The sequence below is a fragment of the Lissotriton vulgaris genome, chromosome 1_1, assembly GCF_964263255.1.
Source record: "Lissotriton vulgaris chromosome 1_1, aLisVul1.2, whole genome shotgun sequence".
In the NCBI taxonomy this organism is placed as follows: domain Eukaryota; kingdom Metazoa; phylum Chordata; class Amphibia; order Caudata; family Salamandridae; genus Lissotriton; species Lissotriton vulgaris.
The window spans coordinates 1,641,123,974-1,641,130,921 of record NC_141685.1 but is presented as its reverse complement, the minus strand read 5'-3'; the positions used below and the strand labels follow the sequence as shown (position 1 = coordinate 1,641,130,921).

General features: G+C 51.9%; 1 pseudogene; it reads right to left on the bottom strand.

Moving 5' to 3' along the window:
• Window positions 1-3,319: 3,319 nt before the first annotated feature.
• LOC147750975 (5.8S ribosomal RNA) lies at window positions 3,320-3,473 on the bottom strand (annotated as a pseudogene).
• Between the last annotated feature and the right edge of the window lie 3,475 nt (window positions 3,474-6,948).

Below are 6,948 nucleotides of genomic sequence, written 5' to 3'. Positions count from 1 at the left end.
CCCAGCCTCCCATCCACTTCATCTGGTGCTGGCTGTGTCTGTGTCAGTAAGAGGGGACGAGTTACATTCACACCTGGCACCGCTGAACCTGCACCTGTCCCCCCTGCTGCTCTCAGTGTTGAGTGTGTTGAGCTCCTGCGCCAGCTTTGTGTGTGCCAGACCGCCCTGCTCAATGCCTTTAGTGACCATGACAAGAAATTAGGCCAGGTGGTTGCCTGCATGGAGGGCCTACACTCTGACAATGGTGGGCTACACCATACAGTCCAAGCTTTGTCATCCGCTGTGAAGTCTGCCCTTCACCAAGCACATTCTCCCATTCTTGCTCAGGTGGCTTTGTCCACCCCTCAGTCAGTGGCCACATCAGATGACAGTGACCAAGGTTTGCATGCGTCACAGACACGATACAGCACAAGGAGCACACAGGAGACACAACCCAAGTGGTCCCGGCCACCGACACCATCCCCACAGAAGAGCAGAGCCACCCCAGAATGCAAGGACAAGAGCCCGTCAGGGAAGAGCAAAGCTGAAAAAGCAAAGAGGCTGACATCAGGCTCACATGCCTCAGAGGCATCACAATCAAAGGACTCTCCAGGCCCTAAAACTTCGCATAGAGCTCGGCGTGCATTGTCTGTGACCAATGAGGAGGTGTTGTATAGCACGGGTACACCTAGGAAGGGCACAGGGCCACATCCCCCCACCACATCAACTCCAATTCCAAGCCCAGTGAAGCAGGTGGAGGAAGGCACTGTAGGGGCCACCCCTGGCAAAGATGCAAAGGAGGACACTGTAGGGGCCACGCCTGGCAATGAGGCAAAGGAGGCCACTGTAGGTGGGATACCTGGCAAACAGGCAAAGGAGGGCACTATAGGGGCCACCCCTGAAAAAGAGGCAAAGGAGGGCAGTGTAGGTGGGACACCTGGCAAACAGGGTAAGGTGGTCCAGAGGCGTAGCCAGACAAAGCGTTCCGCAGGATCCAGCACATCACCAGAGGTAGTGCCAGTGTCTGCACCTGATGCGGGACAGTTGGTCTGTGTTCCTGTTGTGTCATCACCAGTTCCCATTAACCCCAAGACAGGGAAGCCATTTCATATTCCCAAAAAGTGGAAGGGCACCCCTCCAACCTCTCCCACCCACACTGTGTCACAGGTCTGCATGACTCCACATGCCACTATGCCACCTGGTCCAAACAGCCCTCCATCTTCACAGACAACAGATAGCCCTACATCACCTGTGCCTCTGTCTCCCCACTCAAGTGTTCCTGCTGTCCCCGACACACAGCCAACTCCAAGTCCGCCTGAAAGCCAATGTGAGTTGCAGTCCCCCTCATACACCTGTCTCGCATACAGGTGTGCTAGTTCTGCCCATTGTTTGCCACCTGGGTGTGTTGCTGGTAATGGAATGGAAGGGTACAGTCAAACACACTCACTGTAAAGCTTCTCATGTCCTGATTCTGCATTTCTCCCTGGCCACTGATATTGACATTCACTGCTGTGTTGTACTCTCCCCTGTGCCAAGGACAATGGCCCTGTTGCTCTGCTGTGTTGTACTCTCACCTGTGCCATGGACACTGGTCCTGTTGCTCTGCTGTGTTGTACTATCCCCTGTGCCATGGACACTGGCCCTTTTGCTCTGCTGTGTTGAACTCTCACCTGTGCCATGGACACTGGCCCTTTTGTTCTGTGGTGTTGTACTCTCACCTGTGCCCTGGACACTGGCCCTGTTGCTCTGCTGTGTTGTACTCTCACCTGTGCAGCCTCTCATGTACTTGCTGTGCCACCTGCCATGGACACTGGCCCTGTTGCTCTGTTGTGTTGTACTCTCCCCTGTGCCATGACCACTGGCCTTCCTGTTTGTGACAGTGTAGGTCTGTGCAGGTGCACTTCTTGTGTGATTTGTGGTATGTTGAGTGTGTGTTTTGTTCTTGAGTGATAGTGTTGTGCACTCATGTTGTGTTTGTGCTCCCATTGCCTTTCCACAGTTTGGCTGACAGGGTATGTCTGTTTCTGTTGGGGTTCTGTGTCTATTCCTGTAGTGTTTGTGTGTTGTTTTGGGCAGGCATCTGTTCAGGCATCCCTGTGTGTGTGTTCTGTTCATGGCTACACCCAGGGTATGTGTTTGTTTGTGTGTATATGTGCTGGGAAGTATTGGCAGCCTTCAGTGTGTGAGGCACTAGTGTTGTGTGCTCCTTGTCAGACATTCCTGCAGTGGCTGTCTCCTTGTGTGTGGTTCAGGGTGTGTATTGTGCTTGCTTGTTGCTGTGCTTGTTGCATGTTGGTGTGCATGGGGGTCCACAGGATGGGCACCTGGCCTGTGACTTGATGGGGTGTGTTGATGTGTGTTTGGGGGTGGTGTGTCCCTGTGGTCTTTGTGCCGTACCCATGCCTTGTAGTGGCCCTGCCTTCTGCATTGTGCGCATGTGTTGACCGTGGCTGTGATGTGACGTTGCTGCTAGTTCGCAGACGATGTGTGTCCCGGATGCAGAGGGGTGACTTGTTGGCAGGTGGGTAATGTGTGGGTGCCCTTGTGGATGTGTTGTGACCCCCAGCAGAGTGCCTGTTGTGGAATTGGACCCTGTGCTAGTCCGTGTGTTGTGTGTTGTATTTGTGCACTTGCGCACCTGCGGCGGCGTCCGCGGCGGCCCATTTGATGGTAGTGCTGTAGCAGGTACATGACCAGACGCATATGTAGAGCTGGGTCCATGGCATTCATGACCGGGTGGAGAGGATTGGGTCGCTGCTATCGTACCCCGCTGTCGAGTTCCGCCGTGTCTGGTTGGGTGGTGTCTCCACTGCTGTGCGTCTGCCTGTTTGGGCCATCCTAATTTGTGGGGCGGGGTGTACATCATTCCGAACGGCAGAGAGTCTCCATTGGCTGCCACCACCGCGGTAGCGGGTGCACTTGATGGCGGTGTGAGTCGCTCCGCGGCGGTCGGGAAATTACCTATGTTATGCTATGCTAATATGGTGGACGTGAGTACTGCAGTTCGCGGGCGGAAAAGGGCTTCTTTCTGCCCCACCAACACTGCGGTGGTGCCACTGCCAGACATCCTAATGGACCCCTTAGGGTGGTGCAAGCAAGCAGCCATGGAACCACAGACAACCACATACATTAACAGCCAGCAATCCTGAGTTTTTCAGGCTAGGGCAGACTGTGCACCTGTCCCATGAACGCAAGGAAGACTTGACACACCAGTGGCTTACCTCTGGAGTGGGACTGGGAGGGCAGTCAGGGGTCTGACTTTGGGAAATCAAAGGGAGCCAAGCCCCATGCAACAGCTCAACCACACCCTGGGAGAGTTCCCGGGCCATTGACTTTCAGGCAGCCCTCAGACAAGCGTAGTCTCAGGAGGAACCCAGGGATGCAAGGTGCATTTAAAGTGTTGAAGATCATTGTGTCCTGCAAGTCATACTAACTCTCTCAGCTAACTCAATTCTTCATCGACCTGGGAGCCAATTGAGCCACCATCAAGATTCACAGGTAACTTTTGCAATGTTTACACATGTGCAGGGTAGACGTTAGGAGGTCAGTACCAGCCATCCACCACCCATGCAGTGAGACAGTCAAGTACCACTTCACGCTTCCCCTCTGGAAACCAGTCTCTATGTTTGAAATGAGTCTCTATGTTTGACAAAAGTGTTTTCATGTGTACAGCCTGGAGGTCCCATCACACCGCCACAGCAGAATGGTAAGCGAGAGGCTCCCATGGGCCACATGAGTCTTTAAACCCCAGCCTGGCCACATGTAACAAGTCCACCGAGTTGGCAGAAGCCCGAGCCATGCCAGTGGGCCAGAGGTCCTCCTTGCCTCAGTTGGAGGCATCGGCAGGAGAAGAGCCAGGTTCACCCACACTGTCAAAGCAACTCACCTGCTTCCGGTACACACATGAAAGTTTGAGGGGCCGAGGGCAGCATCTCCTCACACTCCTTGGAGCAGTTCCCACTGGCTTCAAGGTGGCATGGCATCACTATGCAGAGAAGCAGTGTGTTCCCTCATGGCCCTGGTTCCTTCTGATCTATGCTGCCCTGCCAACCATGACAATCTATGCCGCAGTCACTCAAAACCTGGGCAGGCTAATATCAGTTTTGAGAGAGCTCAGATGGCAGGTCCTTAAGTAGGTTCTAACCCTGGGAGGCACTGCTTTTCGATTACATCCAGGTGAGTGCTCAGGGAGGGCCATCTCTCAAATCATGCTACTCCCAGAGGGTCCAGGACATCATCCATGCCGGTCTCTCACTTGTCAGTTGGGTGCTCTTAAGTGGAGAAGCCCAGCCTTTGCACAGTCCTCACCTAAGCACCCAGCAACCACAGACTTCATGGGATGACAGAACACACAAAAAGAAGGCTGGGTTTTGTGCATTGGGTTCCATCTGGGAAATGCCCAAGCTTTTAGGCTGTCACTGTCAGTAAATCTGGCCGCACCCCTCTTAATGATCCTTCCAAAGGTTCTCCTACAACAACTTTGTTGAGACTTTTACTTCCTCTAGAGAGTTGTTTGATCCATTAAAGCAATTACCAACCCCAGAAGGGCCACTCCAAGGACTTTGTCAAAGCATCCAATTGATAGTAGTAACGGGCAGAGGCTACATACGGCAGGGACTCAATCAACACAAGTTTATGAACCACGTTTCCTGAGAATTCCTCATTCATGGGAAATAATTAAAATGAAAATACACAAGATGATGGACGGAATGTTGCACATTGGCAAAACATTCACCCCCAGTCACAGATCTGGGTTTAATCCATCGTTATTTTGCTCACCACGCCACCCCAGTTCAGACATGGCCATATGCAAATCAGTCTTGACCCTGTGCCTCATGGGAACAGTCCAGCCCGAACTGCCAAGAAATGTCTTCCCTGGACCGGAATCAAGCATCCTAGGACTGGTTTCTGGCTATCAGCCCTCATCAGCCAGGATAGCTTGACTCCAGTGGCCTAGTGAGCACAGGACCAACGTCTGGGCATACCCTTCCCACATAGGGCGAACCGGAAAACACACAAGATGATGGACGGAATGTTGCACATTGGCAAAACATTCACCCCCTGTCACAGATATGGGTTTAATCCATTGTTATTTTGCTCACCACGCCACCCCAGTTCAGACATGGCCATATGCAAATCAGTCTTGACCCTGTGCCTCATGGGAACAGTCCAGCCCGAACTGCCAAGCCATGTCTTCCCAGGACCGGAATCAAGCATCCTAGGACCGGTTTCTGGCTATCAGCGCATAGTGAGCACAGGACCCACGTCTGGGCATACCCTTCCCACGTAGGGTGAACAGCAAAACACAAAAGATGATGGACGGAATGTTGCACATTGGCAAAACATTCACCCCAAGTCACAGATCTGGGTATCTGGGTTTAATCCATCGTTATTTTGCTCACCACGCCACCCCAGTTTAGACATGGCCATATTCAAATGAGTCTTGACCCTGTGCCTCATGGGAACAGTCCAGCCCGAACTGCCAAGCCATGTCTTCCCTGGACCAGAATCAAGCATCCTAGGACCGGATTCTGGCTATCAGCCGTCATCAGCCAGGATAGCTTGACTCCAGTGTTGTAGTGAGCATGGAACCCACGTCTGGGCATATCCTTCCCACATAGGGCGAACAGAAAAACACAGAAGATGATGGACAGAATGTTGCACATTGGCAAAATATTCACCCCCAGTCATAGATCTGGGTTTAATCCATTGTTATTTTGCCAATTTGCAACATTCCGTCCATCATCTTGTGTGTTTTGCTGTTCGCTCTATGTGGGAAGGGTATGCCCAGACGTCGGTCCCGTGCTCACTACACCACTGGAGTCAAGCTCTCCTGGCTGATGATGGCTGATAGCCAGAAACGGGTCCTAGTATGCTTGATTCCGGTCCAGGAAAGACATGGCTTGGCAGTTTGGGCTGGACTGTTCCCATGAGGCACAGGGTCAAAACTGATTTGCATATGGACATGTCTGAACTGGGGTGGCATGATGAGCATAATAACGATGGATCAAACCCAGATCTGTGACTGGGGGCGAATGTTTTGCCAATGTGCAACATTCCGTCCATCATCTTATGTGTTTTGCAAATAATTGCAATCCCCAGCCCCTATCATGAATGGGGTTCAGCAGGTTACCTGTACCTGGCTGCAAAGGGTAGACACCCGCTGGTACATCCAGTGTAGCACGCATACAGCCCATGACATCTCAGGGCATCACAGACCAGTTATTGCTCTAACTAATGTGGCTGAGCACCACTTGTCCCTCTAAGAAGTTGACCCCCAACCACTGGCGGTCACGTAACTATTTAGCATGTAGGAGTCTCATTCATTATAGGAATTAACCAGGCTCCTTCTCTGGAATTGAAATCTGTTTCTCCCTTACTCATGGTCACCTTGCTTGGCACAAGTAATATAATCGAAAATTCATTCGGCAGACATCCATATGCCTCATCGCAGTCATGGGGATGTGAGATCAGCATGAAGTTATTTAGAGACACTAAATCAGCCAGGCATGCCCAAATTAGTCTTGGTCCGCTAAATTCTTGCATCCTGGGAGGTCAGGGCCCTTCTGCATGTATTCATTCCAGGATTATTACAGTTATCCAAGTAACAGATGGAGCATTCAAAGGAACCATAACTGATATCATGAGAAATTAACGGTTTCACTGCAGCTGCTGTGTGTGCTTACATATGCAAGGCCTAATCTTTCAGACAAACATATGCTACTGGCGGAATCAACCTGGTACCTGCATTCTGGACCAACCAGCACTTTCCTCGACAGCCTGCTTTGTGAGCCCCTGCTTACCTGCAAGGGGCTGGGGTGACCGGGCAGTCACACAGGCACTGACACTACCGGCCTGCTCTGTGACATCAAAAGTGAAAGGTGAGACAAGATTCAGCCTGAGCAAGACAAAGGAGTGCTGTGTCCCAGCCTGGCCAGCCAAGGCCACCCCACAGAACAGTCATTATGA